Source organism: Pinus tabuliformis, chromosome 9 (genome assembly GCF_031772625.1).
Source record: "Pinus tabuliformis cultivar Carrire ecotype Pingquan chromosome 9, CPIR1, whole genome shotgun sequence".
In the NCBI taxonomy this organism is placed as follows: Eukaryota; Viridiplantae; Streptophyta; class Pinopsida; order Pinales; family Pinaceae; genus Pinus; species Pinus tabuliformis.
This window is the reverse complement of record NC_142307.1, coordinates 1,276,850,768-1,276,876,141: the sequence shown is the minus strand read 5'-3', so window position 1 is coordinate 1,276,876,141 and position 25,374 is coordinate 1,276,850,768. Positions and strand designations below refer to the sequence as shown.

Sequence of the window (25,374 nt, the reverse complement as noted above, 5' to 3'; positions counted from 1 at the left end):
CATTCACTTGATCATATCTGTTCTTCACACTTGCTTTAACTCTTCCCTTTCTCTTATTCTTCACTTTCTCTCACACTTCTATGTTGGAAAAGATACTGAGAGGGAGGGTGAATCAATATTTTCGAATCAATAAATTTTTCATTTCATCTTCATATTTCTATATGAAACTTTACTGAAAGGAACCCTCGTGTGTATGCGACTGTTCTTAAGACAACTAGCATACATCCAGTAAACTTATGATTCAATTAATTCATCATATGTTGGTCTTTAACCAATGCATAAGTATTTTATTAAACATTAGATAAATAGTAACCATGTACTGTAAGAACAAAATAAACCATCACACATAAGCAACACAAATGAACACCAGGATTTACGGTGGAAACCTAATGTGGGAAAAAAAACCACCTGTTTTTGTTGTCTCTATCTTATTTTTAATATAAAGAAAAAGTTGTTTACAATCTTGTATTGGTGCAGACTCATACCAGTATGCAGGCACCCACCTGCAAAAGGCTACAACCTTCGTTCGTTCTCCATCTCCTACTTGAAGGGAGATCCTACCCGCTGGTTCTTGTAATAGGGTAAACGTGTACCAGTACACAGGTACCAATTTGCATAAGGCTACAACCTTCACTTCTTCTCCGGCTTCTACTGGAAGGGAGATCTAACCCCCTGATAGGATTACTAACTACTACTGGTAGGAATCTTTGACTTCCTCACTAAAGGCTCCAACCCTCAGCAACATCCATGGACCATGTTTCATCAAATTTTCAGACTGGATCCAATATCAACACTTATGCTCAATAATCACTGTAATACAATCATCAATCTCTGATGCACAGAATTAACCAACCATTGAAACTCAAACAACTGATACATAATCAAAACTTAACCAATCAATTGGAACAATTAGATCACTGTAACCAGTACACAGAACTGAACTCAGAATGTTGCATCAACACACAGAATCAACCGCAACCCTGATCATTCATTTCCCAAAATGTATACATCACTTCACTTAAGGAAACATGCATGCATATGCTCTTTTCTAGAGAGAAACTCCCGTATAGATCTTAATATACTAAAAACTGAAAACTTGACCACTGCAATTCTGAAAAGAACATTGAATCATACTCAGATCTACTAGGACACTCTGAACCAAACACATAATTGTCTTTGATCTTCAATCACAATTAGCAGTTAATATTAACATTCTTCAATCAATTAATAACCAAATTCAACTTCATCATTCAATCAGATCTACTTCAGACATTATCACTCAACCCAGATCAACATGAGGACATCATTGATAAAAAACAGAGAAATAACAACATTGATCAGGTTGATCAGTCATTTGTGAACAAAAACTCCTTACTTTATATATGCAACTTTGCAGAAGTGAACCTGCATGTATACACACTTTTCCTGAAACCAACCAGCGTATAGATCTATAAATTTTGACCTAAAATTGTGTAGCTCTTCAGAACTTTAGAAAGACCTAGATCATAATAATCAGAGATAAAAACATGCGTCAATACTTAGATCTAGTCAATTCATGAGCAGATCATACAATGAAAAGTCATTTCAGGTCTCATGATCCTGATCCATCATTTTATTCATCGGTGCATAATTATTTCAAATCAATGTGACAATTATGGCCCTTATAATGAAAATATACTTTAGAGTGAAGTATTCATCACAAACCCTATCACTTGCACACTTTAGCACTTTGATATTCACTTATTTATATAGTTTATCCCTTATCCAGTAGCATGGGTCAAAACTACATTAGTGTCAGTGGTAATCTTTGACGGGATCAATATTCATTGTCGCACTCATTACTATGGGCCAATATCATGGTAAGGACCCCTGGTATTTAGAATACCATGGTACAAAAACCATACACTACTTTTCTTCACTAAAATCACGTGCATATGCGACTTAGATTAATAGAATCCATGTATAATTCTTGAACTTCCAACTTCATCATTCCTTAGAACTGATTTCTCTGAATTTCCATGCATTCTATCATGTAAAGGTCATGTAAAAGCCTATGATGTAATAATTGTCATTTTCAGTCATGTATGGACTTTTGAGGTCTTGTAAAAAATGTAATCCCACTTGACTGGGTGATTGATGTAATTCTTTGGTGATAGGACAAGTTCTATGAGTCATAGAGTCACGTACTTCATTGTACATTCGTCATAGATTTCGACATGTGCTGAGGGGGAGCAATATTAGAGAATTCATCATGTGCTCAGGGGGACCATGGTCAATATTCATATTCAGTAGTTCAATTTATCAAGTAGGGTTCCATTCATCAAATAGGAAGTAGGATTCCATTCATCAAATAGCTTTTCATCAAGGACAACTCATCAAGTAGGTTGCCATCAAAGACAACACCTAATTTATAATGCCAACAACTTCCCGTATCAAGCTTCTGATTCTGATTTGTAAACCTTTGACCCATCATTCTAGTATTATATTCCATCATTTTGTCACCTTTGAACTGACCTGTGAATTCATCTAGTTACCATATACTTGTTCTGTTACAAGTGAGTTTCCATCAAGGACAACACATGCATCATAATGCCAACAATCTCCCCCTTTAGACTTGATGGCAACCACTTTGGTGTTTGGTCACCACAACCTGTAAATAACATCAATCCAAGCACCAAGCTTGTTAGGTCCCTATAATACTAGTGATTCCCCCATTACTATTGTCATTTTAGCCGTTATTTTTATTATTGTGCCCCTATTGTCCCCATATTTTTATTATTGTGCCCCATAGAAGCCCACTATTGTTATTGTTTTTCCCTTCTATTATTTTATGTTATGTCGGCTTTGGTTATATTGTGACCCCTTAGATTCCTATATATAGAAAGGAGGTTTTTTCATTTGTATCATCCAATAATTTTTCATTTGTGTAATGTAAAGGAGGTTTCCCCCTCGAAGAGGCTGATTTTGAAGTTGTTGATATATCTTTTCTATCTTTTTGTGGGCTGGTTTCATAACATTTTGTATCAGAGGTTTGGATTTTAGGGTTTTAATGCTCCAAATAGCTCATCTTGGAAGTTTCTCTATAACTTTGATCTGCGACATTTTAGAATCTTAAAAGAAAACTAATTTGAGACGAAATATCGATGATCCTTGGGTACGAATTTCGGATCTTGTCTCGCTATATTTTCAGAGATATGGTCTAAAGAAGTTAGCGTTTTTGCAGGCTCCTAACTTTCTCTCTGAGTATTGTATTAAAATTTCATAAGAAGTTATAGAAAGAGGATAGACTGTAGTTTTTTTCATCGTTTTCAAGTCCGAAGGTTGAAACAGTGACACGTGGTACTTCATACAAGTTTTCTCTACTGAAAAAGTGCATAATCAGGTCATCTTGGGAGATTGGGCATAACCCTTTCTTGAAGAATCCAATTTCGATCCGGCTAGTAGTGTCAGAAAGAGGACTTAGAGGGGTACCACAGTTCACAATTTTAGAACTTTGAGATCCGAAATTTTAGAGATACATCAGATACAATATCGAGCTCCTACAAGGTGAAAAAAGGGTGTGTACTTGTTTTAAAACTTTTTGCATAAGTTTGGTTTGAAAAATTAGTTTGAAGAAATTCAAAGGGCATAGTGAAGCATAATTATCATTAATTGATGCCTTGAAGAAAGAAAATGGAAACATCTAGTAAGTAATCTGAAAGATCTAACACGACTCATGAAGAAGAGGAAGAATTGTAACATGATATATCAAAATTATGAGACCAAGTGCAAAACAATTCAGTCTCACAAAAGGTAACAAAAGCTAAGATGGATGGTTTAAAGAAAGGCGTGGAAGCTAATATCGATGGTTTAAATAAAGGCATGGAAGCTAAGATGAATGACGTGGAAGCTAAGATGGATGGTATAGACGAAAAGCTTAAAGGCAACATGGAAGATTTGAAGAAAAATTTGACAAAATTGCTACAAGAAATGCTTACTAATAGCGAAAGGGTAGTAAAGGAAAATCCTTATGAGAACAAAATAAATGTTAATAATGATTTCATAGACTCTAACATTGGATTGAAAACCCACCATGTTCCAAAGATCGATATGAGGAAGTTTGATGGCAAGGATCCTGTAACATGGATACTACATATGGAGCAATATTTCAATCTCCATAATGTGCAAAACACACAAAAGGTATGCATTGCAACTTTATATTTGGAACCAAATCAGTTTTTATGGTATCGATGGCTTTGCTCTCGTAAACAAATTGTCACTTGAACAATTTTTATGGAATAAATGATAGCACATTATGAGGATACAAAAAGAAACACTTTGATTAGCCAATTGATAAATCTCAAACAAAGGGGTTCAATGATGGAACACATTGAGGACTTCCAACAATTGAATATAAGGGTAAAATATATTCTAGAGGAGCATAGGATTGATGTGTTCAAAGGGACTTTAAAGGATAACATCCAACATGAGGTTCGCCTTTGGGAATCTGATTCGTTGGATAAGGCATTAGGTTGGAAAGAAAAATGGAAATCAAAATTATGGCAACAAGGGAGCCTACTACTCACAACTATAAAGATGGAAATGACGTTGCTCCTAGCCTTCCACAACCTACAAGATTGAAACCACAAAAATTGGAAGAAAAAAGAGCAAAAGGGCTTTGTTACAGTTGTGATAGCAAATACACTAAAGGTCATAAGTATGCGGAGAAGAAATTATCTTACATAGATTGTGAAGAGGAGGAATAAAATGAATGAGAAACGTCAAAAGAAGAGGATATAAACCAAGAAAAAACCCTAGAGAAAGAAGAAATGAACCTGACCATATCTTGTAATGCATTGGACGGAATTACCACTCCTCAAACTATCAAGATAGAAGGACATATCAAGAAGAAAAAGGTAATAGTGTTGATTAATTCAGGCAATACCCATAATTTTATTCATTGTAAGGTAGCCAAGGAATTGAATTGCTTCCTATATCCAACACCAAAGTGTCAAGTGATGGTTGCAAGTGGAGGAAACATAAATTGCTCTAGAAAGTGCCATAATATCAAGCTATCCATGGGAGAGTATGTATTGAATAGCCCAATGCTTTCCATTCTAATGGGTGGTGTTGATGTTGTACTACGAGTCCAATGGCTACAATCCTTGGGTACAATAGATTTTAATTTTCAAGAAATTTTCATGAAATTTGTTTCGGAAGGAAAGGAAGTTGAATTAAGGGGTATCGTGGGGAAACCGGGAAAGATAATTAGTTCTAACTGAATGACAAAGCTTCTAAAGAAATAACAACAAGGCGTAATTGCACAATTATGTTTGCTAGAGGTTCTCACATCGAAATCATCTATTTCTCCATATCTCCAAAAGTCTTAGAAAATAATTCCAAGGTATTTGAGACTCCCAAATGCCTCCCACCTATTCGCAGTCATGATCATGCTATTCATTTGATTCCATGAAGTGTTCCTCCAAACATAAGGCCTTATAGATATCCCTATGCCCAAAAAGAGTGAAATTGAATGTATGGTTGCAGAAATGCTAGAGACTAGTATAATTCAACCTTGTAGCATTGGTGCACAAGAAGGATGGTTCATGGCACATGTGTCTGGATTATAGGGAGCTCAACAAGCTCACTATTAAAGATAAATTTCTCATTCCTACCATTAATGAATTATTGGATGAATTGCATGGATCAGTTTACTTCACTTAGTTGGATCTTCGTTTAGGATATCATCACATTAGAATGAAGACTAAAGACATTATGAAAAAAACATTTAGAACTCATGAGGGTCATTATGAAATTTTGGTCATGCCTTTTGGCCTTACCAATGCACCTTCTAGATTTCAAGGTTTAATTAATTCCATTTTCAAACCCTTCCTTAGAAAATTTGTGTTAGTATTTTTTGATGATATATTATTCTACAACAAGTCTTGGAAGGATCATGTTCATCATGTTGATAGGGTGCTCAAACTATTGGAAGAGAAAAAATTATATGCAAAAATCTCCAAATTCTTCTTTGGAGTACAAGAGGTGGAATATCTGGGTCATATTGTATCTCATCAAGGTGTTAAGGTAGACCCTAGCAAAATTAAAGCCATTAGGAATGGAATATCCCCACATCCATAAAGCATCTGCGAGGATTTCTTGGGTTGATAGGGTATTATTGCAAGTTTGTTAAGGATTATGGGAGAATAGCAGCACCTCTAACAATGTTATTGAAGAAAGATGCATTTTCATGGACTCCAGAAGCAATGAAGGCCCTTAAACATCTTAAAGAGCCAATGTTCCAAGCACTGCTCTTAGCTACGTCGGACTTCAAAAAAACCTTTATTATGGAATGTGATGCCTCAGGAAATGGAATTGGTGTTGTTTTAATGCAAGAAGAAAGGCCCATTGCTTTTGAAAGTCATCCAATCAAAGGAAAGTATTTACACAAAGTTATTTATGAGAAGGAAATGTTGGAAATACTACATGCACTTAAGAAATGACTACCCTACCTAATGGGAAGACACTTTAAGGTAAGAACAGATCATGATAGTCTTAAATACTTTTTAGAACAAATATTATCTTCAGAAGAGTAGCAAAAATGGGTCACAAAGATTTTGGGTTTGTTGGAATTTCTAAGTCTAACTGTTAGAAACCCTTCATGTACTTTTCTAATTTATTTCTTCCTACTTGTTCTGATTAATTAACAAGTTATTTACCATGTAAATACTAAAAATAAATACAAGTACATGCTCAACACATTACAGATCATCAAATGAAGGAAACAAAACAAGCACACAAGTGACACCGTTGTTTTTGGACAATCGTCCCTGGAGAAACCCAACTTGGGAAAACCAGTGGAGTAGTTCTGAGGGTTTTATTATTAAGCAGTTTTCTTGAGTACAACTAGGATGCCAAACTGGCTCACCTAACAGAGATATCTATCTGGTAATAATACCTCTCTTTGGAAGCAGATATTTGGCAAGTCTGCTCCACGAAAAACTCTCCAACGCCTCTCTGATGCTTTGCATCAACCCTCCTAGCCTCTGCTTCAGCTTGGAACCCTTTGTGTCAGCCTTCTAATGCTTTGTACAGGTTCTCTAGCCCTCTGCGTCACTCACGTAGGCCCTGACAGCCTCTGCGCAATCCCTCTGGCCCTCTGCATGGCTTCGGCTTAGCCACCTCTACCTCAATGTTGATCCTTCGGCACTATCTTTGCCTCTTTGTTATGCACTCACTACCCTTCGCTGCAAGTCTGATCACTGGTTCGATTTCTCTCAGCAAACCCCACTCCAGAAAATTGAACTGACTGATCAATCTTGGTGTATCTCCAACTGACCCTCAAGCCTCCTCTTATACTTTTCCTGTTGAGTCTTCAGCAGTCGAGATAAGTCCCTAATCAACGACTAAGATTAGATTTCGCTTGATCCATGTCATTTAGAACATTCTCACCCAGCTTGGTCATTATGAATTTTTGGTCATGCCTTTTGGCCTTACCAATGCACCTTCTACATTTCAAGGTTTGCTGAATTCCATTTTCAAACCCTTCCTTAGAAAATTTGTGTTAGTATTTTTTTCATGATATATTATTCTACAACAAGTCTTGGAAGGATAATGTTCAACATGTTGAAAGGGTGCTCAAACTATTGGAAGAGAAACAATTATATGAAAAAATCTTCAAACACTTCTTTGGAGTACAAGAGGTGGAATATCTAGGTCATATTGTATCTCATGAAGGTGTTAAGGTAGACCCTAGAAAAATTAAATCCATTAAGGAATGGAAAATCCCCACATCCATAAAGCATCTGCAAGGATTTCTCAGACTGACAGGGTATTATCACAAGTTTGATAAGAATTATGGGAGAATAACAGCACCTCTAACAACATCATTGAAGAAAGATGCATTTTCATGGACTCCAGAAGCAATGAAGGACTTTGAACATCTTAAAGAGGCAATGAACCACTCTTAGCTACGTCGGACTTCAAAAAGTCCTTTACTGTGGAATGTGATGCCTTAGGAAATGGAATTGGTGTTGTTTTAATGCAAGAAGAAAGGCCCATTTCTTTCGAAAGTCCAATAAAAGGAAAGTATTTACACAAGCTATTTATGAGAAGGGAATGTTGGAAATACTACATGCACTTAAGAAATGGTGACCCTACCTAATGGGAAGACACTTCAAGGTAAAAACAGATCATGATAGTCTTAAATACTTTTTAGAACAAATATTATCTTCAGAAGAGTAGCAAAAATGGGTCACAAAGATGTTGGGTTATGGCTTTGAAATCATCTACAAAAAAGGGAAGAAAAATGTTGTGGTAGATGAACTCTCAAGGAAGGATGAGGATGTGGAAACATTGCTTTGTTGCATTTCTATTATCCAACTAGATTATATAGACAAAACAAGGGATGAATGGAAGAATGACGAAGAAGTGGTTGCACTCATTCAAAAGTAACAACAAGATCCTAGTACATCTAATACATTTAGCTGGAAAATGATTCGTTATGGTACAAAGATCGCTTATATCTAGGTAAGAATTCCCAACTCAAACAAAATATTCTTATGGAATTTCACACTTCTCCCTTAGGAGGGAACGCAAGATTTTTAAATGCTTACCACAGGGTTAAGAAGTAATTTTTTTGGGATGGCCTTAAATTGGATATTCAAAAGTTTTTGGTGGAATGTCTGGGTTTCCAAAAAAATAAAGTTGAAACAAATAAAACCCCAGGTATATTACAACCTTTATCCTTTCTCAGCCAACATTGGGAGGAGGTTTCAATGGATTTTATCATAGGTTTACCCAAGTCCGAAGGAAAGAGTGTCATCATGGTGGTATTTGATAGACTTACCAAGTATGCACACTTTTGTGCATTATCTCATCCATTTAAAGCCAGTATAGTTTCTACTAAATTTTCGGAAACAATTCAAAAGCTACGTGGAAACCCAAAGATTATTGTAAGTGACAGAGATCCCATTTTCATTGGAAATTTTGGACATAATTATTTTCTTGTCTTGGTACTCAGTTAGCTCATAGCTCATCTTATCATCCTCAATCTAATGGGAAAATTGAGATAGTAAACAAACGTTTGGAAGGATATCTTCGTTGCTTTGTCTTTGATAAACATACACAATGGGTCAAATGGTTTCCTCTGGCTGAATGGTGGTATAACACTTCCTTCCATACTACAGCAAAAACAACCCCATTTATGCCACTTTATGGATATCATCCACCATCCATCACATCATATTTAAGAGAAAATTTTAAGGTTCAAGCAGTGGAAGATCACATCGAGCATCAATAACAAGTTCTCCAACTCTTAAGGGATAACCTCACTTTGGCGTAGAATAGAATGAAACAACAGGCATATCAACATCGTAGGGAAAGAAGTTTTGATGTAGGTGACTGGGTATTCCTACGGATACAACCATATAAACAAATGTCCCTCAAGAAAGCTAATAAGGATGATAAATTATCACCAAATTATTATGGTCAATACAAGGTGTTGCAAAAGATTGGTACTATGTCATACAAATTGGAGCTTCCTGTAGCTTCCCGAGTGCACCCAATTTTCCACGTTTCATGCTTAAAGAAGGTTGTAGGTGACAAGGTCCCAGTTCAAACAATATTTCTAGAAATTGATGAGTAAGGAAAAATCATATTGGAAGCTGAGGAAGTCACAGAAAAAAGAACTCGACAGCTATGAAATTGATCAATTTTGGAGTATCTCATCAAGTGGAAGAACTTACCCGCTGAAGATTCCACATGGGAGAATGAGAATTTTATACAAAAACATCCAAAATTACTCAAGTGTTGAGGACAACACTTTTTTGAAGGAGAAGGGCATGTTAGGTCCCTATAATACTAGTGATTCCCCCGTTACTATTGTCATTGTAGCCCTTATTGTTATTATTGTGCCCCTATTGTTCCCATATTGTTATTATTATGCCCCATAGAAGCCCACTGTTGTTATTGTTGTGCCATTATATTATTATTGTTATGTCAGCTTTGATTATATTGTGACCCCTTAGACTCCTATATATAGAAAGGAGGTTTCTTCATTTGTATCATCCAAGAATTGTTCATTTGTGTAATGTAAAGGAGGTTGCCCCCTCGAAGAGGTTGATTTTGAAGTCGTTGATCTATCTTTTCTATATTTTTGTGAGTTGGTTTCATAACAAAGCTACTCTCCAAACACAAAGCTCAAAACATCAAGCTACTTTCCAAACACCAAGATACTCTCCCCCTTTAACATCAAAGGAAAAGGGCTGACCAATGAAGACTTTCATATTTGAACAGCTAAATATGAATATTGACCATGCTCCCCTGAGCACATGTTGAATTCTCTGATCTTGATCCCCCTGAGCACATGCTGAAATCTTTGATGGATGTACAATGAAGTACATATAACTTGTCCTATCACCAAAGACTTACATCAATCACCCAATCAAGTGGGATTACATTTTTGACATGATCTCAAAAGTCCATACATGACTAAAAATGACAATTATTACATCATAGGTTTTTAAATCACCTTTACATCAAATGATATACATGTTATTTATAACAAATACCAAACAATTAAACAAGACCATGATCATTATCAACAACTATCATACACCATATATGATCTACACCATAAGCATATGTCAGCAGCATCAAGAACGACAACCTATATATGTCCATCATCAATTTGCAAGATAAGACAATGTAGCTTTAATATCATCAACCTGTGACTAAGTATGCCACATATAGATTTTCATATATATGATCTAAAAATGGAATGTACTTGAATAAAGGGTGCAAGGTATCCATTTCCAATAATTTTAAATGTGCAAACAACTCCAAGGTTAACTCTGAAAATGTGAGCACTTCTTATTTCTAATACAGATATAGACTGTAGGGGCATTTATCGGATATGTCACCTCTAAAGAGAGGATGAGATCTAGAAGCTACCTGGCCCTCTACAGGCTCTGCCTAAAGAAATGGGCCCAAAAAGGGGCCTCAGATTGCGCGCCCCTTTTTGGGCCCACTCAGAATCCAGTTCAAACTTCAAATGCATGTTGGCTTGCGGTCATAACAAGTCCCGCCCTTGTGGTTTAATGGTAACACGTTGCGTTGGTAATGGGCAGGTCGTGGTTTCAAAATGCTCCAATGCAAATAATTTTAACATATGCGCCCATATTGCCCATTCTGCTAACGTCACCTGTGCCACATGGTGGCCTCTGGTCCTGCCACATGGCAGCATTCTATTGGCTGCCAGAAATGGAATATTCTCAGGAATATTCTAAATAATATTCTATTTTTTTTTTTAAATTCAAAATTAAAGGTTATTGGGTGATTTTCAAATTAGCATAACTTTTGCATACAGAGACCATTTTTCAAACCGTTCGCGGCGCCGGAATCAGGAGACGAGACCTATCCAGTCGTTCAGGTTTGAACCAGTTCTGAGCACTTTCATTTTTGAGCATTTTTCGACACTTGGTCTTGAGCTCCTGATCACACCTCCCAAATGAGAGGCTTTTGGACCCCAAAAGCTTACTGAAAACTCTGAACTGAATTGTATAGCAAATGAGAGAACAAAAACATCCTCTTCCATTCAGCCAAATGAGCAGAAAGATAACCAAAATCTCCTGCCTTGCCAACTGTCGTCATGGCAAATTTTTGCTGAATAAGCCAAGTACTTGTCGAATCCCGACCAAGTTTTCTCGCTAGACAAATCTGAAAATTGCAGAAACCAGCAATGACACTTGCTGATGTATGAGCTGAAATCTTCCACTAAATATGTAGGCTTGCCAATGTCACTATGCCCATCAATGGCAACCTCTTTCTCCAGAAGGAAAATCTGAATGTGACTTAGGCCAATACCCACAACAAACTTCCAAAAATGAAGTAGCTATAGAAGAATGCTTGTATCGGCTGTAGCATGCTGAAAGTAATGCAAATGCTCATCCCAAAATCTTGGGATACGTGCTGCAAAAACTTCTCAAAAAGAAGTACAATGGTTTTGTTCACGAACAATAAAAGTAAGCAAACCATAATGAACCAAGTAGAGACCCATGCTGAAATTTGAGGCCTCTTTGCTTGCATGCTTTTCCCAGCTCATGGAATTGTACATTGCTTTGCACCAATTTTGTTCCCTGCACCAAATGACACCAAAGGTACCTTGTGCAACAAGACAATCATCAACGACAAGTTGACCTGAAATGTGCTGAACAATGGACTCAACCATAAATGTAGCAAGTGTGTACACAACCGACACAAGTCGACAAAACATATGCAACACAATTGACACAAGTCGATAATCAAGGTGTGACACAATCGACACAAGTCGATAAGCATTGTGTGACACAATCGACAATGTAAAAAGTGTGCTCACAAGCGACACTAGTCGACCAACAACAAGATACATTTACAAACACATATGCATGTATCATGTACAATGAACTATATACAGTTCGACAAATACACCTACAACCTCTATGTACAGGTGCAACTTCAACTCTTTTTTTCAAAGACCAACAAGTACATCAACCCAAAAAAAACATGTGGGTGACAAAGAGCTGAAATGAAAGACATTGCTGCAATAATAGTGAGTACCATACTCATCTTTTACCTCCATGGTGAAATTTTGCAACAACATAAAAAAACATGCATACATCCAAAGTTTGTATATGTACAAAAGGAGTACATCTTACTGTGTCAAGAAGTCCATCCACTTCTCACCAAGCCACTTCCATGGCGACTTTTGCTGCTGCAACTTTTCCTCATGTGAAACTTCCCTTTCCACATCAATAATGGAATCCGTGGTTCCACCTTTGCCAATCTTCTCATCCTCTTGTTGCATGTGTGTGGGATGACGAGTTGGATGTAAAGTCCAACAATGAGAGACAACATGTCCCCTCTTTTGGCAAAAAGTACAAATCTTATGCACCTTTTTTGAAGGTAGTCTTTGCTTCATCTGCTTCTTGTGTGTTTTCTTTCTCATCTAGCATCTCAAAACATGATGGTTAAATTGACCACAATATGTATAAGAAAAATTTCTTCCATTAAAGCATGTAAAATTTTCATGCCTTGCGGAAACACAATCAAATTTATCATGAGAAGATGTATACCTCTTGTGCTGCTTTGCATGTTCCTCCTTTGTGCCTCCATGAGGAGATGAACTAGTAGAGGCTCTAGTTTTCAATTATAGACTAACATCATTGTTCTTGTCTTGAAAACTGCCTAAAATTTCATGCTTGCCATAAGCTGCATGTTTACTATCTTCTTGCTGCAACAAAGGCTTAAAGAAATGGCAATCATCTTTGAAACAAATTTGACATATTTGCCTCAAGGAACTTGGAACAAAAGTTCTCTTTGAATTAGCCTCACATGCTTTCATGGCTTTTGAGTCTTCACCATTAGATTGCACATAACCAAGTCCAATATTCTTGGGTTGTTCCTCAATAGAAAGGGGTTCAATCATGCCTTGTGCATGCTTATCTAATCCTTTGCCTTCATGACCCATCTTAATCATTAACTTGGATCCTACTCCCCTTGTAAGTTTTTTTGAAAGATCCAACACATCTTTCTAAAGAGGAAACTGAAGACAAATCAGAATGGATTACCTCTTTCTCACGCATGTTCTTGGTCAAAGCCTCTTGGGCTTGATGAAACTGTAACTCCATATCATGCAATTGAAGAATTTCTTCCTTCTCTTCCTGCATAGCCAACAATTGTGCATGAAGCTGAGAACTTTCCCTTTGATCCTCAAGGAGAATCTGCACCATGTCCTTCACCTTAATGAACTCTTCTTTCATGTCATCATTGAAGAGTTTCATGAAGGAGGAAACTTCACTTGCAGAAGAAATTGACATCATGTAAATGGTCAAATAACAAAAGGAACTTCAAACAAAGTTCTCAAAGCTTTCAAAAATGACAAGCTATTGACCAAATGCCTTCAACTCTTGGAAAGGGTTAACACCAGCTATCCAAAAATGAACTCAAGCAAACTCATGTGCACAATAAAACAGTGAACGTTGATTGCAAAAATGCTCAAAATATAAACTAAACTAGAGATAGACTGAAGTAGCATTTATCTACTATGCAATTGTATAACAAAAGTAGTTCGAAGGCTTCCTGGCTTGCTTCAGACTCTATCTATAGTTTATATAACTTTTCCTAGAGCATATAAACAACAAAAAACCTCCTCTGATACAAATTTATCCGAAAATGGAATGTACTTGACTAAAGGGTGCAAGGTATCCATTTCCAATAATTTTAAATGTGCAAAAAACTCTAAGGTTAACTCTGAAAATGTGAGAACTTATTATTTCTAATACAAAGATAGACTATAGGGGTATTTACCAGATATGTCACCTCTAAAGAGAGGATGAGATCCAGAGGCTACCTAGCCCTCTACAAGCTCTGCCTAAAGAAATAATAGAAGTAAACACTCAGATGTCATTAAAATACTCATGCTTGAAGCTTGATGTCTTGCAGAATAAAACAAATAAGTTTGAGCAACTGTTTAGGTGATTATGTGTGAAGGCAAGTTATTTAAATTTGCTATTTAACACATTATATCAGATTTGTTTAGCATGATATCTTCAGCAAATAATGACACAAAGATGATGAAGCAGTTCACCCCTCCTAGGCTACATCTGCTGGACCAAGCCTCCCAAAATGGGCTTGTCCTCTTGTATTAAGAAAGCTGCAAAGGCTAATACAAGTAAATAAGTGCCTCTAAAGGCAAATCTAACTGTAAAAATAGAATCAGAAGATAGGAAACAGCTAAGAATGCTCTTCCCCAAGCACTAAACAGTGAAATTGTACCTTAAACAGTACTTTCTCCAAATGGCCCTGGTGGCCCTTTAAACTTCTATGAAGAAATTCGAGGTGAATATGACCTCCAATGGTTCTAAAACCTCTGCCAATGGACTCAAAAGGTCGAAGATAGCAGAAGTAGGCTTTTGAATCACCGAAAACAGATGAATACAGCCCCCAAACAGCTCAAGCACTAGAATGGCCCTGGTGGCCCTGAAAGCTTCCCTGAAGAAATTTGAGGTGAAGAATGCCTCAACAGGCAAAAAGAGCTATAGAAATGGACTCAGAACATAGAATACAGTCAGAAATGACCTTCATTTCACATTCAATGGCTGCACACATCCCAATGCAGCTCCCAAACTGATATGGCCCTAGTGGCTCCTGGAACTTCCCTGAAGCAAAATCACCTGAAAATGACCTCTGTTGGCTATGAAACCTATGCCAATGGCTTTAGAATGTCAAAGAGACCCAAAATCAAAAACAAATTCGTCCAAAAAGGCCTTTCCTAGCCAAAGTTATGGCATATTCACTACCACTACCAGTTTGCCCCTAAAACCACTCCAACTAACTTTAGTTAACTGTAGTTAAGTTCGCCAAAGATGGCGGATCCACCAAAAATGGCGCCACTGCCAATTTTTCCACCAGTCAACTGCAGTTACATTAAATATCAGTCTACGTGGTCACATGGATGGTTAGTGGGCCTCGGATTGTGCGCCCCTTTTTGGGCCCGCTCGGAATCCAGTTCAAACTTCAAATGCATGTTGGCCCGCGGCCATAACAAGTCCCGCCCTTGTGGTTTAATGGTAACACGTTGCGTTGGTAATGGGCAGTTCGTGGGTTCAAAACGCTCCAGTGCAAATAATTTTAACATATGCGACCATATTGCCCATTCTACTGACATCACCTGCACCATGTGGCGGCCTCTGATCCTGCCACATGGAAGCATTCTATTGGCTGCCAAAAATGGAATATTCCCAAAATATTCTAGGAATATTCCTAGGAATATTCTAAAGAATATTCTTTTTTATTTTTTATTTTTATTTTTATTTTTATGTTTAATTCAAAATTAAAGGTTATTGGGCGATTTTCAAATTCGCATAACTTTTGCATACGGAGACCATTTTTCGAATCGTTCGCGGTGCCGGAATCAGGAGATGAGACCTATCCAGTCGTTCAGGTTTGAACCAGTTCTGAGCACTTTCATTTTTGAGCATTTTTTGACACTTGGTCTTGAGCTCCTGATCAATATATCTACTATCAACTCATCTTCTTGACTTTATCAATACCAACTTGCTCTTTTTCTTTAGTATAAAAAGCCTTACATAGCCTTTCATGAATCAAATAAGCATATGCCATATCCCCAAGCAGTAATTCCTATTTCTTCACAAAACTATTCACATCATGTCATATATATGTGAAAGAACCATAGTCATGATAATCATCAAATCATTGTAGCAAGAACTGCATGTTCTTTCTGTTAGCGCTTGAGATTTCACCCTAGGCTGAGGAAGGTAAACCTTCAAGGCAACATCAAACCATTTCACCTCGTAGCTAGCCCTACGGGGTATGAGAAGGCTCTCTCCGGTCAAACTCGATAGATCTTTCAATAGGATGAGCTGACCCAATTAGGAACACTAATATTAGGCTAGTAAACTGATAAGGAAGTTTGATTTGGGGTTTTCAATTAAATGACGGGGCTTTTCTGGGCTGCATGGGCAAAATCACAGCTTGAACAGAGAAATATGATGACTACACAGATTATCAACTGAGGCAAGGTAGGCAAGCAATTTAACACCAAATCTAGATTTTAAATGAGATGGCAAGACTGGTGAGGAGCTGACAAGGGCATAGGAGATGAATCCTTGTCAAACAGAAGAAAACATCGAACGTGAACAAACTTGTAGGAGGAGCATATAATACTATGAATTCCTACCTAAACACTTCATTTGTTCAGCTAGAAATGATCATGAAATGAAATGAAACATAACGGTTTACATATGTAACAGAGGAAAAACTAATGTTAAATTGTCATACCACATGAATCTCAGCAAACAAAGCTGTGAAATTCCATTAAATTCTCTGCCAAAAACTGTACAATGAAAGCTCTGTTCCAGCACTCAGCACTCAAAAAATCTCCCCCCTCTCTTACAAAATGAATTTTTAATAAAATAAAAAAAATGCTGCCCAAAACAGGGGCGCTGTTTTAACTAAAACCATAAAAATAGAGCAGATGGAAACAAGAAACAAGAGGCGCGTTTTCACAGTTCAGAGCCGTCTTAATTTGGTCAACTGTACAAGATATGAGGCTATTGACAGTTGCAACCGATCCTAAAGATAGCGCACAGAGTTGATTAAAATCTGGAAAACCACAGTCGACAACGAGCCACTGGAGATTGTGTCATTAATGACATTGCTACCCAAACTCAACTGTGTGCCACAAAATCCAATGGTAAAGGAGCCACGTAGTTGGGATCACCACCGTTGAGAACGACATTCATGGCCACTATACATACATCAGTGCAGCTCTCCTGGAGAATAAACATGTTACCCTGATTCGAATTCAAGTTGTTGACACGCAAACGAACCTATGAATGCCACTTTGCAAACTGCGCCCCAAAATCTGGAAATGCGTTGGCCATTTTAATAAAAATAATTTTCCACCGATTCAGCTTATGGTGACAACTAAACTAAGAGTCCCAACAATCGCCCGCAATTCCCACAAAATCTCCAAAAGATCGCACCGTGATCTGTCAATTCGCTCAACCATTTGTCGCCTTACCAGCAATCCGAGTTTCACAAATGCCGGGTGCTAAGTGACTAGGTGTTGAGATTTGAACGAAGTAGCCTATCCGCAATCTTCACATTAAACCCAAATTCATTTCCCAGCAGACGCTCTTTCCAGTGATTGAAAAATTCACAACAGAGATTGTCACGGAAAGATATTATGGCTGGCAGTTAAACGCCCACCGAGCAACTTTGCCTAGCTATATTCATCAATTTGATGTTTAAGAGAACAAGGCACAGACGTCTCGACTCTCTGAAAGGTTAAGTAGAGGCGATAATAGTGTGTCGATCACTTAAAAGAGGGAAAAGAGAGACGCAGATCATGGCGGGCATCAGTAGCAAGAGCAAGACTATGTTGTTGCTTGTAGTATTTGCTGCGTCCACCCAATCAGCTTGACAGCATGTCTTCCTAAATAACGAGCCTGGACATGCTTGTACACACCAGTTTCATAATGGGCAAAGTCCTCATAAACAGAAAATGAGACCTCTATCGGACCATTAGTGAAAACCTCAGCCATTATATTGTATGGATCTGATTTGATTCTGTATGCATTTGAACTGTAGTGCTTGGAGTGTGACCAATTTTGATTATCCTTGTAGTGCTTGACACACCGAGGTGTTGGGTATGAAGGCTCGCAACCAGGATGATTACAACCATCGTTGTCAAAGTAGGGATAACACTCATCAATTACTACACCCCTTCGACTGAAATAACGCCATGCAGATAATGGAAAACTACCATTACACCCTGATCCACATCTAAATCCACAGCATGCCACTAAATCGTTTTCTGAAAGAGTGGCATTCACTTGAAAGTGAACGCAAAATCGGTCTAACAGTGCTGAGAAGTTCCGACCTGAGGCTTGAATAGCTTGTGACAGGGCTTTACAAACAGCAGTTGACAAACAAACATTTTGCATATGATCAGAACTTAATATACGTTCAAGGAGTGGCCAGAAGTGTCTCAGTATGAGGATAATAGTCTCATCTCCAAGTGGTGAGGAAAAACCAGGGGTTGAAAGCTGGGTGAAAATTGCACCCATCCTGTAGAATGCCCTCGCAACTGACTCTAAAAGTTTGAGCATAACCAATTGAATGCTGTGTCAAACACACCATGCCCTCGTGCACATTTCATCAACAAGTTCATATAGGTGTTGAATAGGTAGTGATAAATCATATTTGTAAACAACACCTGCTCTCCCTAGTGCCTCTGTAATACCCTCACGTATTCACCAAAATGCAGCAATCTGATTGTAGTCTTGTGCCACACTACCATCAACAATGAGACTATTTTCAAGACAACTCTCCAGAAAGGCATCCAACTTAGCTTTGTCATGCAACTAGTTGCTACCGGTAGTCTCAATCAAAACATAGAATTACTCCTTTGAAGAAGGTAAAGGGTTCCTGACACCTTCCAAGTAATTCAAAGCCATGTCCAAAGAAGCAAGATCCAAAAAATTCGAACGCTGAGATAATCTCTCCCAATTTCCTTTTAGCTTCAGAGAGAAGTCTCTTGCAGCTCAAGTAATCTCCACATGCAAGAAAGGCAAGATTTATTGATGAAAGCCTTGGTGGTACAAGAATTGAAACCTTTGTGACTATGCCAAGGGCGCCTTCACTTCCAATGAATAACTGCTTCAAATCATATCCCGTATTGTCTTTTCTCAAGGTTCCAAGCATATCAACCACAGTGCCACTTGCAAGAACAACTTCAAGCCCTAGAACATTTCCACGAAGAGACCCATATCGAAAAAGACATATGCCCCCTACATTTATGGAAATATTTCCACCAATTTGACAGCTACCTTTTGCACCGAGGTCAATGGGCATCATATACCCCTGATCAGCTCAAATGTGTCAAGATTCTCCAGGACGCAACCAGCTTCACAAACCAAGATGCCACTAACCTTATCACAGGAAATTATGCTGTTCATCAACCCCAGATTAACAATCACCTCATCAAAAACAAGGACACTCCCACCCACGAGGCCAGTATTACCACCTTGTGGAACAACTGCTAGACATCTTGAATTACAATATTTTAGGATCTGTGAGACTTCTTCAGTGTTCCTAGGACGAAGTAGGAGTTGGCTTGAACTCTTATATTTCCTCATCCAATCATGATTTGCCGTAGCCAATTCATCTTTATACTGAATGACATTTTTCTCTCCAAGTATATTTTGAAAATGAAGAATATCTCTAGCTTCTATCATAGAAAAGGAAGGATTTCTCTGTATTTTCGTAGCTGCAGTTCCATAAGATCTTGTCTGGGAATCATATAAACTTTCTAGCTCTGGAAGTGGAGGAAAATGAAAAAACCAAAAAGACTTGCATGCCGATTAAAAGGGCTGTCGTTTATTCATAAGCCTCATGCTGAATTTGTTTTCTTTGTGCTTTTGGAGACATAGGAGCTTTGAAGTCGCTGCTCCCTTTTGAAGAGCTAGAGAATAAATTACATAATCTAGAACAACATATTAATGATTTCTTCTTCAAAATAGGGTTTTGAAGAAGAATCAATCTCTGACATGAGACGGAGTCTAACATCGGCTCCATTTGGGATGGCAGCTGCCGCTCCGTGGAGGTGCCAAGAACCGCAGAACTTTGGGAGAGCAGACAGTGCCTCCACCCATTGGGCAATGGAGTCATCATCAACACAACTCTTGATTTATTTTCAAACTGAAACTGAACTCAAACAATCTTCAAGCAAACTAAAACAAGATGCTGCCCTTATGGCTGCTTATTTATGTACAACATCTACTCTAATCTGCTGTACAAACAAGAGATCAGGTAATGTTGAAATGCCATATTAACCATTCAAGTAAACCTGAAAATGAAGCCGCTTGAGAATGTTGCCACGAAGTCGCAGATGCAATTGCTGGCAGCCCTTCATGCACGTACTGACCCTGGTCACAGAAAATACAGCCTGATTTATCAATCAAACTGAAAAATGTGTCCATGTATGCCGCAATAGGATCACGGACACCGGACTCTGTTGGCTGCCCCAACTCTGCAATACATACTTCCAGCTGCACATTGTCAATGTATACCTCTATAGGCAAGTCTGTTGTTTCTTGTTGCGAAGGAGGAAGGATTTCCAAAAACTTTTTAGGGTCTTGGAAATCATAAGAGTGGATCTGCTCATCTAACCATTGAATCTCATCTTCAATTCTTTCCACAAGTAACTCACAGACGCTAGGATGATAATTCGGAGATTTCAAACATTGAAGGAAAAAACTTAAAACTTCTTCATTAATTTCAATATCCACTAAGCATTCTCTAAATTCGTTTAGAGCTTCACACAGTGCAGGGTTTGCCACATACCCTACCATTGCATGAACATATCAACAGGCACTGGAATGTCTGGATCGAGTTGGAGTCGTCGGGTGAATGGTTCAGCCTGCATAAGTGTCTGACCGCTGTCCACCATCAGCATCAGATCTGCACCTTGATCGCATGTACTGGGGTAAAATGCAACCGAAGTGTTGTTTTCACAAGCTCACGGAGATTGACTGAAGCAGCGTTTATCTACTAACGCTGATGTAAAACAAGAGCGTTTTCGAAGGCTCCTGGCATAACTTCAGGCTCCGTCTAAGACTTATGAAACAAACACATCAATGAACAAAGGATTAGATGTTCTCCCCAGTATGGTCGCCACTATGTTAGCGCTTGAGATTTCACCCTAGGCTGAGGAAGGTAAACCTTCAAGGCAACATCAAACCATTTCACCTCGTAGCTAGCCCTACGGGGTATGAGAAGGCTCTCTCCGGTCAAACTCGGTAGATCTTTCAATAGGATGAGCTGACCCAATTAGGAACACTAATATTAGGCTAGTAAACTGATAAGGAAGTTTGATTTGGGGTTTTCAATTAAATGACGGGGCTTTTCTGGGCTGCATGGGCAAAATCACAGCTTGAACAGAGAAATATGATGACTACACAGATTATCAACTGAGGCAAGGTAGGCAAGCAATTTAACACCAAATCTAGATTTTAAATGAGATGGCAAGACTGGTGAGGAGCTGACAAGGGCATAGGAGATGAATCCTTGTCAAACAGAAGAAAACATCGAACGTGAACAAACTTATAGGAGGAGCATATAATACTATGAATTCCTACCTAAACACTTCATTTGTTCAGCTAGAAATGATCATGAAATGAAATGAAACATAACGGTTTACATATGTAACAGAGGAAAAACTAATGTTAAATTGTCATACCACATGAATCTCAGCAAACAGAGCTGTGAAATTCCATTAAATTCTCTGCCAAAAACTGTACAATGAAAGCTCTGTTCCAGCACTCAGCACTCAGAAAATCTCCCCCCTCTCTTACAAAATGAATTTTTAATAAAATAAAAAAAATGCTGCCCAAAACAGGGGCACTGTTTTAACTAAAACCATAAAAATAGAGCAGATGGAAACAAGAAACAAGAGGCGCGTTTTCACAGTTCAGAGCCGTCTTAATTTGGTCAACTATACAAGATATGAGGCTATTGACTGTTGCAACCGATCCTAAAGATAGCGCACAGAGTTGATTAAAATCTGGAAAACCACAGTCGACAACGAGCCACTGGAGATTGTGTCATTAATGACATTGCTACCCAAACTCAACTGTGTGCCACAAAATCCAATGGTAAAGGAGCCACGTAGTTGGGATCACCACCGTTGAGAACGACATTCATGGCCACTATACATACATCAATTCAGCTCTCCTGGAGAATAAACATGTTACCCTAATTCGAATTCAAGTTGTTGACACGCAAACGAACCTATGAATGCCACTTTGCAAACTGCGCCCCAAAATCTGGAAATGCGTTGGCCATTTTAATAAAAATAATTTTCCGCCGATTCAGCTTATGGTGACAACTAAACTAAGAGTCCCAACAATCGCCCGCAATTCCCACAAAATCTCCAAAAGATCGCACTGTGATCTGTCAATTCGCTCAACCATTTGTCGCCTTACTAGCAATCCGAGTTTCACAAATGCCGGGTGCTAAGTGACTATGTGTTGAGATTTGAATGAAGTAGCCTATCCACAATCTTCACATTAAACCCAAATTCATTTCCCAGCAGACGCTCTTTCCAGTGATTGAAAAATTCACAACAGAGATTGTCACGGAAAGATATTATGGCTGGCAGTTAAACGCCCACCGAGCAACTTTGCCTAGCTATATTCATCAATTTGATGTTTAAGAGAACAAGGCACAGACGTCTCGACTCTCTGAAAGGTTAAGTAGAGGCGATAATAGTGTGTCGATCACTTAAAAGAGGGAAAAGAGAGACGCAGATCATGGCGGGCATCAGTAGCAAGAGCAATACTATGTTGTTGCTTGTAGTATTTGCTGCGTCCACCCAATCAGCTTGACAGCATGTCTTCCTAAATAACGAGCCTGGACATGCTTGTACACACCATTTTCATAATGGGCAAAGTCCTCATAAACAGAAAATGAGACCTCTATCGGACCATTAGTGAAAACCTCAGCCATTATATTGTATGGATCTGATTTGATTATGTATGCATTTGAACTGTAGTGCTTGGAGTGTGACCAATTTTGATTATCCTTGTAGTGCTTGACACACCGAGGTGTTGGGTATGAAGGCTCGCAACCAGGATGATTACAACCATCGTTGTCAAAGTAGGGATAACACTCATCAATTACTACACCCCTTCGACTGAAATAACGCCATGCAGATAATGGAAAACTACCATTACACCTTGATCCACATCTAAATCCACAGCATGCCACTAAAACGTTTTCTGAAAGAGTGGCATTCACTTGAAAGTGAACGCAAAATCGGTCTAACAGTGCTGAGAAGTTCCGACCTGAGGCTTGAATAGCTTGTGACAGGGCTTTACAAACAGCAGTTGACAAACAAACATTTTGCATATGATCAGAACTTAATATACGTTCAAGGAGTGGCCAGAAGTGTCTCAGTATGAGGATAATAGTCTCATCTCCAAGTGGTGAGGAAAAACCAGGTGTTGAAAGCTGGGTGAAAATTGCACCCATCCTGTAGAATGCCCTCACAACTGACTCTAAAAGTTTGAGCATAACCAATTGAATGTTGTGTCAAACACACCATGCCCTCGTGCGCATTTCATCAACAAGTTCATATAGGTGTTGAATAGGTAGTGATAAATCATATTTGTAAACAGCACCTGCTCTCCCTAGTGCCTCTGTAATACCCTCACGTATTCACCAAAATGCAGCAATCTGATTGTAGTCTTGTGCCACACTACCATCAACAATGAGACTATTTTCAAGACAACTCTCCAGAAAGGCATCCAACTTTGCTTTGTCATGCAACTGGTTGCTACCGGTAGTCTCAATCAAAACATAGAATTACTCCTTTGAAGAAGGTAAAGGGTTCCTGACACCTTCCAAGTAATTCAAAGCCATGTCCAAAGAAGCAAGATCCAAAAAATTCGAACGCTGAGATAATCTCTCCCAATTTCCTTTTAGCTTCAGAGAGAAGTCTCTTGCAGCTCAAGTAATCTCCACATGCAAGAAAGGCAAGATTTATTGATGAAAGCCTTGGTGGTACAAGAATTGAAACCTTTGTGACTATGCCAAGGGCGCCTTCACTTCCAATGAATAACTGCTTCAAATCATATCCCGTATTGTCTTTTCTCAAGGTTCCAAGCATATCAACCACAGTGCCACTTGCAAGAACAACTTCAAGCCCTAGAACATTTCCACGAAGAGACCCATATCGAAAAAGACATATGCCCCCTGCATTTATGGAAATATTTCCACCAATTTGACAGCTACCTTTTGCACCGAGGTCAATGGGCATCATATACCCTTGATCAGCTCAAATGTGTCAAGATTCTCCAGGACGCAACCAGCTTCACAAACCAAGATGCCACTAACCTTATCACAGGAAATTATGCTGTTCATCAACCCCAGATTAACAATCACCTCATCAAAAACAAGGACACTCCCACCCACGAGGCCAGTATTACCACCTTGTGGAACAACTGCTAGACATCTTGAATTACAATATTTTAGGATCTGTGAGACTTCTTCAGTGTTCCTAGGACGAAGTAGGAGTTGGCTTGAACTCTTATATTTCCTCATCCAATCATGATTTGCCGTAGCCAATTCATCTTTATACTGAATGACATTTTTCTCTCCAAGTATATTTTGAAAATGAAGAATATCTCTAGCTTCTATCATAGAAAAGGAAGGATTTCTCTGTATTTTCGTAGCTGCAGTTCCATAAGATCTTGTCTGGGAATCATATAAACTTTCTAGCTCTGGAAGTGGAGGAAAATGAAAAAACCAAAAAGACTTGCATGCCGATTGAAAGGGCTGTCGTTTATTCATAAGCCTCATGCTGAATTTGTTTTCTTTGTGCTTTTGCAGACATAGGAGCTTTGAAGTCGCTGCTCCCTTTTGAAGAGCTAGAGAATAAATTACATAAATTTAAACAACACATTAATGATTTCTTCTTCAAAACAGGGTTTTGAAGAAGAATCAATCTCTGACATGAGACGGAGTCTAACACTTTCATCAATACCTCAGGCATGTATCATCACTAGGGATTTTTCCAACATCCCACATTTGATAAGCATCAACCATGTAATCAACATATGTGAGAACCAATCCTATCATCATAAAGTAAGAAGTCATCATCATTATGTGACTAAGTAAGCCATGTACCCAAATAGATATGTCTTCATCAAACCTACAATAACACCATTCTCTTGGCCAATTTTCATCACACAAGAATATATTTTATACCAACATCATTTTCCAATATCAAAATTAATTAATCATCCATGTGATCCTTATTTGTAATGT

General features: G+C 38.3%; 3 pseudogenes; all 3 read right to left on the bottom strand.

Annotated features, from left to right (window-relative positions):
• Positions 1-17,918: 17,918 nt before the first annotated feature.
• LOC149153216 (cathepsin B-like protease 3 pseudogene) lies at positions 17,919-18,611 on the bottom strand (annotated as a pseudogene).
• Positions 18,612-18,671: 60 nt separating this feature from the next.
• On the bottom strand, positions 18,672-23,577 carry LOC149153215 (D-2-hydroxyglutarate dehydrogenase, mitochondrial pseudogene; annotated as a pseudogene).
• A 60-nt stretch (positions 23,578-23,637) lies between these two features.
• On the bottom strand, positions 23,638-24,906 carry LOC149153214 (D-2-hydroxyglutarate dehydrogenase, mitochondrial pseudogene; annotated as a pseudogene).
• Between the last annotated feature and the right edge of the window lie 468 nt (positions 24,907-25,374).